General features: G+C 40.2%; 1 non-coding gene across 1 annotated transcript; it reads left to right on the top strand.

The window, feature by feature from the left end:
- The first annotated feature begins 9,381 nt into the window (after positions 1–9,381).
- Positions 9,382–9,488, top strand: LOC127089111 (small nucleolar RNA R71). The gene has a single exon (XR_007790887.1). It is a non-coding gene; the product is annotated as a small nucleolar RNA R71 (small nucleolar RNA).
- The last annotated feature ends 851 nt before the right edge of the window (positions 9,489–10,339 follow it).

Here is a 10,339-nt window from a genome sequence, read left to right as displayed (position 1 = left end):
AAAATTTAATTGAACTAAGTCCTAAAATATGATATAATTTCATGTTATCAAACTCCCCCATACTTAGATCTTTGCTTGTCCTCAAGCAAAATTCAGTATAGAACTCGTTAAAGGTTTTAGCCAGACGAAATTTCAAAACACACGTCAATTCGTATTAGGTTGTATGTAAACTTTGTTTAGAGGTAACTTGAGTTAAATCTCGACATAACAACCACCGTCACAACCTAGATAACCCTGCCTTATGCAAATCAGTGCAAGTACACTATGATAGCTATCCTAGTTCCTTTACTCTTATTTCACCCGTTTTCATTCTAGCGAAATCACATTAAGCCCTTTATCTTTTCGCGCACATAGTGGAGTAACCGGTTAATGATTCTGATTCCCTTTTTAGCTTGAAGTTCTGGTACATAAGTCGGATAACTTCGTTGTTCAGTCCATTGCAAATTGCGGGGGATCGGACCGTAGTCTGCCCTACCAAGTTCAGTACCAGATACCTGCTGAACCAACTCATAATGGATCTTTCATCTTATGATTTTGTATGATCTGCAACCTTTAGATTAAATGATCTGGTAAGGATCACCTAACTTAATTAGTGCATTTCCTGATATATTTATATTTTTTATGTTACTTTGGGAATCATTCACTTATATTCATCGGCCCTCCACGTGGTTTGCTATTAAGATGGTGCTGACTTCTTGTATAAACTACTCGGGGTTACTATAAAACTAAAAGTTCAAGGGATTGGTATAATAGGTACTTATCCTGATCTAACATGTTGAGGTTTGTTTGGAGTGTTTGGCGGTAGTAGTTTTTGTCTTAATTCGTCTCAAGTTCGATAGAATGAGCAACCTTTATACTTATTGGGTGTGTTAAATTTTTGTTATGGCTCAAGAAAATTGAGGGGAATAGATAATAAGAATTTTTCACACTAGGGACTTGACTTAAAATAAATATATATTATAATAATAATTTTATTTTTTTTCATAATAAGAAAGGGAAATAACAATGAAAGGGAAAGTACATACTTGAAAAAGAAATGGAAGTTGAGAGAAAAAAAAGGAAGTAGAAAGAACAAGTTTCCCCCCATACTTAAATTAAACATTGTCCCCAATGTTTTAAGGAAATGAAATACAATAGGGAAAGGGAAAAGAAACTACAACTAAGGCTGCCTTCCGCCTCTTGTTCTTGGGCCTGGTGATCTCTGACGTAAGTCTAAGTTGTCGAACCTGCTAAACAACTCAGTGAACCGTTGATCGGTTATGTTATTCCTTTCTGCCTGTTGTTGTTGCATTTGGCGCATTAGTTGCATCATTTCGAGATTATGAGCTTGCATACCATCAATAGCATCCATGATGTCGTCGTTGGTTGCAGGCCTTCGTCGTCGACGACGTGAGGATGGGCCAGATTGTTGTGCAGGAGTAGGATCACCTTGTTCCATGTCTTCAAACTCGTCTTCGGGCGGGTTTGTATGAGTATGCTCGGTAGCTTCGGGAGCATTCAGATCATAGAGGTGGCGGTTGGGATTGGTGACATCGGTTAGGGAAATGTTGGGGAGAACAACGCTTGGAATAGCCTGGTTGTTCACCATAAGATAATATCCTCCGCCTACTCTGTTCTTAATCAGGCGGCTGGATCGACAGTAGGCTATATCCATAAATAGGGGAGGTAAAGCTTCTAAAGTTTGGAGGCGGTCCCCTAGGTTTAAGCCTAGTGCTATGGTGGTTATTAATCCACCAATGACAAAGGGTTGACGGCCTCTAGCACATAAGGTGCGGATATGATGAAATAGAAAAGAGGCAGCGTTTACCTTAGCCTGCGGTTCGAAGACGCACTCGAGGAAGAAAAGTTCCTTTGCGTTGACCTTGCTGTTGTTTGGTCTACCAAAAACTGTGTTCTGTAAAATGCGGATAAAATATCGGATTGTTGGATTATGTATGTGGGAAAGAAGGAGTTCTTCCCAGTTGTAGGCATCTAGACCGGATATTTTCTTAAAAAGGGTGAAAACGGCAACTGTGTTCCAGTTTAGGTCGGGAGGGATTCTGGGGTAGACTTGGCCTTCTGTGGAGAATTGTAGCATGGTACTCAACTGGTTTTGGGTTAAGGAGTACTCGGTGTTGAACATACGGAAGGTTGCGGTACCGGTTAAGAATTCGTCTTCACCGGCGGGAGTGGTGTATGCGTATGAACTTAAGAATTCTAAGGTTAGGGAGGGGTAAGTGGGTTGATTATGCGTGCACAGAAAGGTTAAGTCGGCTTGACGGAGTATCCATTTGATGCCTTGGAGTAATCCTAATTGTTGTAAACAAGTAAAGTCAGGATACCTGGTGGAGACGACCCCTCGCTGTTGGAAACGCTCGTATTGCTCCCTTTGATAATTTTCATCTGCGGTTCGGAAGATGATATTTCCGAAATTCTGGTTACCCTCCATACTGATGGATGAACTGAAAGAGGTAAATTGGAAAGAAAAGAAAAGTGTTTGATAGAAGGAAGTGGTTTGTGGTGAATGAAGAAGGGTTTGGTGGGTATTTATAGGAAAAATTTTGGAAGTTGGAAAAATAGGTGGTTGAAAAGTGAATAATTGTGGGTAAATGTGAATAAATGGGGAAGGTAAAAAGTTGAAGGGGTGTAACGTTCGTCTCCAACGGCTCCTTAACGTTCACCAAGTCTGAAGGGCGTTACGCTCGTTACAGGTGCATGACGGGCGTCACAGGTACTTAGCGTGACGTCCGTGACAGAATGTGTGACGCTCGTCACACTGTCTGTTTGGCTAATGTTCAGCTAGCGTCCTTCAGGTAGGTTATTATATATGATTAATTTTTTTGTTTGTTTGTTATGCTACTGATTGATTTATTCTGCAATTTAATTTCTCCTGCATGCTTATTCTACTTTGTATAATAATAAGTCATAGGTAGCAACAGTAGAGAACATAATAGCTATTGCATAATAGAATTAAATAAATAGCTTCAATAAAATGATCATAATGTAATATTGAAAAAAAAACAAAAAAATGCGAAAGGGAAACAAATGCGAACATGAATTCAAATAACATTAATGAATAATCTAACTTAAAACTAAATAACTAAGAAAATAATTTCTATCCATCTGCACGATCTCTGGCCGGAGGAGCAAAAGAGTTAACATGGTCTAGCAACTCGTGAAACTGATTTGTCACACTGCTCATGTATCCTAGAACTTCGTGTCTCATTTCAGTAAACTCTTCTCTGAGGGCGTCTTGTTCTGACATCAAGGCTTCAATGGCGGTGTTATAATCAGTTCCGGGCATATGATGTCGGAGGTCGGATATTGCTGATTCTTCGGTTTGAACAGGCTGAGGAGGAGGGTCAATATCATAATAGCCAGATGGTGTCTGAGGGTCAGATTCAGCATAAGGGATCTGGTCATCACAAATCTCATAGTCCTGGATGGATTCAGTGGATCTAGCAGGAGAGGGTGTCGCGTTCAGATTGTAGAGCCAGTTACTGCGGTTATGAACATTAGTCCTGGGATTGGGTAAGGTGAATAGGCAAAGAACTTGGTCATTAATTATAAGCTCGAACTCGTCAGACCCTTGGTTTGCTATAAACATGGCATTGAAGAGGAAGGGTATACTCATAGTAGTAATGCCACAGAAGGGGCTTAAGTCAAGCATAGGCTGACGTAATCCAATAGCATTACCAATCATGGTTATCAAACCGCCTACTCTAATAGGTGCTCGCTCATCTTGGATAAGGTGGTCTAAATTTGCTAGCATAAAGGTGACACCGTTTACTGGACGGTTCTGGGAAGCACAGAATATGATGAAGAGTTCATCACGTGAAACTAAAGTACTGTATGGCTTCTGTCCAAATAAGGTGTGGGTCAGGATCCTATGGAAGTAGCGGAAGGCCGGGTTATGTATGTTTCCAGAGAGAAACTCATGTTCCTCGGGATCATCATTTCCAGTCAAGCTACCCCAAAAGTGTTCGAGTTCTCTATATTCAAAAAGTTCTTCCTGGCTCACTGTGAATGTATCAAGGGAGGTAGGGAAACCCAAAAGGTTGGTAAAGTCTCTAATATTAAATTGGTACTCCATGTTGAACATTCTGAACTGGATAAAACCTCTGCTAATTCCTTTCCCATGGCTGGGTAGATAGATTAGGGAGCTAAGGAATTCTAGTGTTAGTCTCCGGTAGGTGACGAAATGTCGTAGGATAGGAGATGTTTCCCACCCTATCTGATTCAGCAAATACAGGACACTCTCTCTTAGTCCAAGGACAGTCATAGCCCAGTCATCAGCATATAAACTAGGTAGCATCTCTCTCGTGGCTAGTTCTTCAAATTTTAGTTTGTGAGCCATTCCTCTGAATTTGATACCCATACGGTCGATTTGTCCCATCTGGTTAGTGTTAGCTAGAGAAAAGAAAACATGAGTTTTAGTCAGGGTTTGGCCAAATGCCGAAAGAAAAGAAAAGTTTTTAATAAATTAATATAAATTAAGAATGAATACTAAACAGAAATTAAAAGAACGATTAAGGAAAAAAAAATAGAAAAAAAAATAATAGAATAAGGAAATAATAAAATATTTGTGGGTTGTCTCCCACTAAGCGCTTTGTTTAATGTCGCAAGCTCGACATAAAAAACAATCAATTACAATCTATAATTTCTGGAGGCATTTCGTCTAAGTGTAGGATTTGCGAATCTTCGTTGGTTTCCGCACAGTGATAGTGTTTTAGACGTTGCCCGTTTACGGTGAACGGTTCTGTGGATTTTCCTTTAATTTCTACCGCTCCATTGGGAAAGATGTTAGTGATATGAAAAGGACCCGACCATCTGGATCGTAGTTTTCCCGGAAATAACTTTAGCCTAGAGTTAAATAAAAGGACTGTATCGCCTTGCTTGAAGATTTTCCTTGATATGCGCTTGTCATGCCATTGTTTTGTTCTTTCTTTGTAGATTCTGGCATTTTCATAGGCGTCTCTTCTGAGTTCCTCTAACTCGTTTATGTCAAGGATTCTCTTTTCGCCGGCGGCCTTATAGTTAAGGTTCAGATTTCTAATAGCCCAATAGGCTTTATGTTCTAATTCTACCGGGAGGTGGCAGGATTTTCCATAAATGAGCTTAAATGGGGTCGTCCCTATGGGGGTTTTATAAGCAGTTCGATACGCCCATAAAGCTTCTGGTAGTTTTAATGACCAATCTTTCCTTGAGGTGGCGACTGTTTTTTCTAATATTTATTTAATCTCTCTATTGGACACTTCCACTTGCCCACTGGTTTGCGGGTGGTAAGGTGTCACTACTCTATGCCTTACGCCATACTTAAACAGTAGTTTTTCGAGTACCTTGGATATGAAATGTGATCCACCATCACTGACTACTATTCTTGGGATGCCAAATCTCGGAAATATTATATTCTTAAAGAGTCTAGTTACTACTTGGGTGTCATTTGTTGGGGAAGCTATAGCTTTGATCCATTTTGAAACGTAGTCTACTGCCACGAGTATGTATTTGTTACCGAAAGAGGATGGAAAAGGTCCCATGAAGTCTATTCCCCACACGTCGAAAACCTCTACTTCCAAAATACCTTTTTGTGGCATCTCGTCACGTCTAGATATGTTTCCTGTGCGTTGACATCTGTCACATTCCTTAATAGCCGCATGTACGTCCTTCCATATACTTGTCCAATAAAAACCGGATTGTAGGATTTTAGAGCAGGTCTTGGATGTACTTGCGTGTCCACCATAAGGAGCGGAGTGGCAGTGTTGGATTATATTTTCTACCTCTTCTTCGGGTATACATCGACGGAAAATACCATCGGGGCCTTTTTTGAAAAGTAAGGGATCATCCCAGTAATAGTGTTTTATGTCATAGAAGAATTGTTTCTTCAGCTGGTAGGATAAAGTAGGTGGAACTATTCCGGCAGCTAAATAGTTGACGAGATCAGCGTACCATGGTGTAACAGATATAGCTAAGGTGGTTTCTACTCGCTTGTCAGAGTTATTCTCTTCCAAAGTAGCTATAAGTTTATCGTACGAGAAATCATCATTAATTGATGTTCTTTCCGGTTCAAGGTTCTCAAGTCTAGAGAGGTGGTCTGCTACTACGTTTTCAGTTCCTTTCTTGTCTTTGATTTCCAAATCGAACTCTTGTAGCAACAAGATCCATCTTAGGAGTCTAGGTTTAGCATCCTTTTTTGTTAAGAGGTATTTGATAGCAGCGTGGTCAGTGTAAACTATTATTTTGGCTCCGACTAAGTAAGAACGAAATTTATCTAGCGCAAACACAACTGCTAGGAGTTCTTTCTCGGTTGTGGCGTAATTCATCTGTGCTTCATCTAGAGTTCTACTTGCGTAATATATGACATGAAGCTTTTTATCCTTTCGTTGTCCTAAAACAGCACCTACAGCGTAATCGCTGGCATCACACATTATTTCGAATGGTTCATTCCAGTCAGGTGTCTGCATTATGGGTGCGGAGATCAATGCTTGCTTAAGCATTTGAAATGCTTCTAAACAGTTATTGTCGAATATGAATTCAGCGTCTTTCATCAATAGTCCGGTTAAAGGTTTAGTTATTTTAGAGAAGTCTTTGATGAATCGTCGGTAAAAACCGGCGTGTCCTAAGAAGCTTCGTACTTCTCTCACGGTTTTAGGGGGTTGAAGGTTTTCGATTACCTCTATTTTGGCTTTGTCTACTTCAATTCCTCTATTTGATATAATGTGTCCTAAAACAATTCCTTCTTGTACCATAAAGTGGCATTTCTCCCAGTTAAGTACTAAGTTTACTTTTACACATCGCTCAAGAACTCTTTCTAGGTTCTCAAGGGATTCTTCAAAACTTTGTCCGCATACGGAAAAGTCATCCATAAATACTTCCATGATGTTTTCGAGAAAATCGGCGAAAATTGCCATCATGCATCTTTGAAAAGTTGCAGGAGCATTACACAAGCCAAACGACATTCGTCTATAAGCGAAGGTACCAAAAGGGCACGTGAATGTTGTCTTTTCTTGGTCATCAGGATGAATTGGTATTTGAAAGAAGCCTGAGTAACCGTCTAGATAACAGAAATGTGAATGTTTTGCCAATCGCTCTAGCATCTGGTCAATGAATGGTAAAGGGAAGTGATCTTTTCGGGTTGCTTTGTTTAGTTTCCTATAGTCAATGCACATTCTCCATCCCGATTCGATTCGTTTGGTTATAGTTTCTCCTTTTTCATTTTCAATGACTGTTATACCACCTTTCTTTGGTACTACGTGTACAGGACTAACCCATTTGCTATCAGATATAGGATATATAATACCTGCCTCTAATAACTTGGTTATTTCCTTCTTCACTACCTCACTCAGGATCGGATTTAGTCTCCTCTGGTGTTCTCTAGAAGTTTTACAGTCTTCTTCTAGCATGATGCGGTGCATACAAATGGAAGGACTTATTCCTTTAAGATCGGTGATGTTGTAACCTAGTGCGGTTGGATATTTTCTTAAGATATGCAGGAGTTTTTCTGTTTCGAGTCTTCCTAGGTCAGCATTAACTATCACAGGTCGTTCAAGTTCTAAGTCTAGGAATTCATATCTCAGATTCTTGGGAAGTGTTTTCAGATCTAAGGTTGGTTTCTTAAGGCATTGCGTAGGGTCCGGTGTTATTGCTAAACATTGGTTAAGTTTGTCTTCTACATGACAGTCAGATGATTTGTCCTTTTCTAACTCTGTTTCTTTTATGCATTCATCGATGATATCCATGAAGTAACATGTATCTTCTATTGCAGGTGCTTTCAAAAATTGGGAAAGAATGAACTCAATTTTCTCTTCTCCTACTTCGAAGGTGAGTCGTCCTCGTTTTACGTCTATGATTGCACCGGCAGTTGCTAAGAACGGTCTTCCCAGTATAATGGGTGTAATATCATCTTCTCTAATGTCCATAATTGTAAAATCAGTTGGGATGTAGAATTGACCTATGCGCACTAGAACGTTTTCAAGAATTCCTACAGGATATTTGACGGAACGATCTGCTAGTTGCACAGACATTTTGGTTGGTCTTAATTCTCCCATTTCCAGTCTCTTGCATATGGATAAAGGCATAACACTAATTCCGGCTCCTAAATCGCATAAGGCTTTGTCGATGACAAATTTTCCTATGTGACAGGGTATAGAGAAACTACCCGGATCCTTGAGTTTAGGAGGCATGTTCTGGATTATAGCGCTACATTCGGCAGGGAGTGTAACGGTTTCGTTATCTTCAAGTTTCCTTTTATTAGAAAGAATTTCTTTTAAGAACTTGGCGTATGAGGGCATTTGCGTAATAGCTTCTGTAAACGGGATTGTAACGTTTAATTGTTTAAGGAGGTCAACAAATTTTTTAAATTGGCCCGCATCTTTGGTTTTAACAAGCCTCTGAGGGTAAGGGACAGGTGATTTATAAGGTGGTGGAGGTACATAAGGTTCCTTCTTTTCTATGGTTTCCTTATTACTCTCTTCCTTTTTCTTAGGTCTATTTTCTTCCTCAGTTGACTTTTTAGGGTTTTGGTTTCCTATCCTTGGATCAGATGGTCCTTCCACTTCCGTTCCACTTCTCAGTATAATTGCATGAGCGTGGCTTCTCGGGTTAGGTTGGGGTTGTCCAGGAAATGTACCAGTTGGGGCAGCAGTAGGCGCTTGTTGTTGAGCTACTTGTTATATTTGTGTTTCTAGCATTTTGTTATGGGTAGCCAAGGCATCTACTTTACTTGCTAGTTGTTTAATTTGTTCACCAGCGTGTACATTCTGGTTTAAGAAATCTTTATTGGTTTGTTGTTGAGAAGCTATAAAGTTTTCCATCATGATCTCCAAGTTGGATTTCCTAGGGGCGTTATTGTTATGTGTAGATGGGTTCGGCTTCTGATATCCCGGAGGTATAGCTGGGGCTTGATTTGGAGACTGCCCAGGTGCGTACAAAGCATTATTACTCTTATATGAAAAGTTTGGATGGTTCTTCCAATTTGAGTTATAGGTATTCGAGTAGGGGCTTCCTTGAGCATAGTTTACTTGTTCTGCTTGGATTCCTGTTAAGAGTTGACAATCTTTAGGAGTGTGACCTTGGATTCCACAGACTTCGCAATTCTGAGTTATAGCAACCACAGCGGTTGGAGGTGATACATTTAAACTTTCAATTTTCTGGACCAGAGCATCCACTTTTGCATTAACATGATCAAGGTTACTTATCTCGTACATGCCGGTTTTCGTTTGAGGTTTTTCCACCATTGTTCGTTCGGTTCCCCGCTGATAGTGGTTTTGGGCCATGCTTTCGATAAGCTGGTAAGCATCAGCATAAGGTTTGTTCATTAGTGCACCACCTGCAGCGGCGTCTATTGTTAACCTTGTCTTGTACAAGAGACCATTATAGAATGTGTGAATTACTAACCAGTCTTCTAAACCATGGTGTGGACAAAGTCTCATCATGTCTTTGTATCTTTCGCATGCTTCGAAAAGAGACTCGTTATCTTTCTGTTTAAATCCATTTATCTAGGCTCTTAACATAGATGTTTTGCTTGGCGGAAAATATCGGGCAAGAAAAACTTTCTTCAACTCGTTCCATGTGGTGACAGAGTTGGAAGGGAGAGACTGAAGCCATCTTCTAGCGCTATCTCTTAATGAGAAAGGAAAAAGACGAAGTCGAATTGCCTCTGAAGTGACACCATTAGCTTTAACAGTATCAGCGTATTGGAAAAAGACGGATAAATGAAGGTTTGGATCCTCGGTAGGATTTCCAGAGAATTGGTTCTGTTGCACTGCCTGCAACAATGAAGGTTTGAGTTCGAAGTTGTTTGCTTCGATTGCGGGCGGAGCAATACTTGAATGCGACTCATCTTGTGATGGAGCGGCGTAATCTCTAAGAGCACGAGCTGGTTCTGCCATCTCGGGTATCGAAGGGAAAATGTTTTTGAAATCAGGAAGTTCGACAGGAGGGAGATTGTTTGCAGCACGATATTCCCGAATTCGTCGTAAGACTCGGAGATATAGTTCGATATCGTTGATTCGTAAATAGAGCGGTTCGCCTTGTGAGCGAGTGCGTGGCATACAAATCGACGATAGAAAGAAAAGAAAAAGAAACCTTAGTCTCTACAGCGTAACAGAAGAGTTACGATATCGACTAAACAAAAGTCCCCGGCAACGGCGCCAAAAACTTGATCGCGACTTTATGAGTCGAATTTGGGGTACAAACTGCAAGTGCACAGTTCTATCGCGTAGTTTTAAAAGATATCGATCCTACAGGGACTTATGAATCGATATACCGTTATCTAAGGTTACTTCGTAAAGCTAAGGTGGATAATGTTTGATCGTTTGGGGAAAAGCTAAAACTAAAAAAAATAGAATCTAAATTAAATATC

The sequence above is a fragment of the Lathyrus oleraceus genome, chromosome 5 (genome assembly GCF_024323335.1).
Source record: "Lathyrus oleraceus cultivar Zhongwan6 chromosome 5, CAAS_Psat_ZW6_1.0, whole genome shotgun sequence".
NCBI classification, from domain to species: Eukaryota; Viridiplantae; Streptophyta; class Magnoliopsida; order Fabales; family Fabaceae; genus Lathyrus; species Lathyrus oleraceus.
This window is presented reverse-complemented; position numbering and strand designations above follow the sequence as displayed.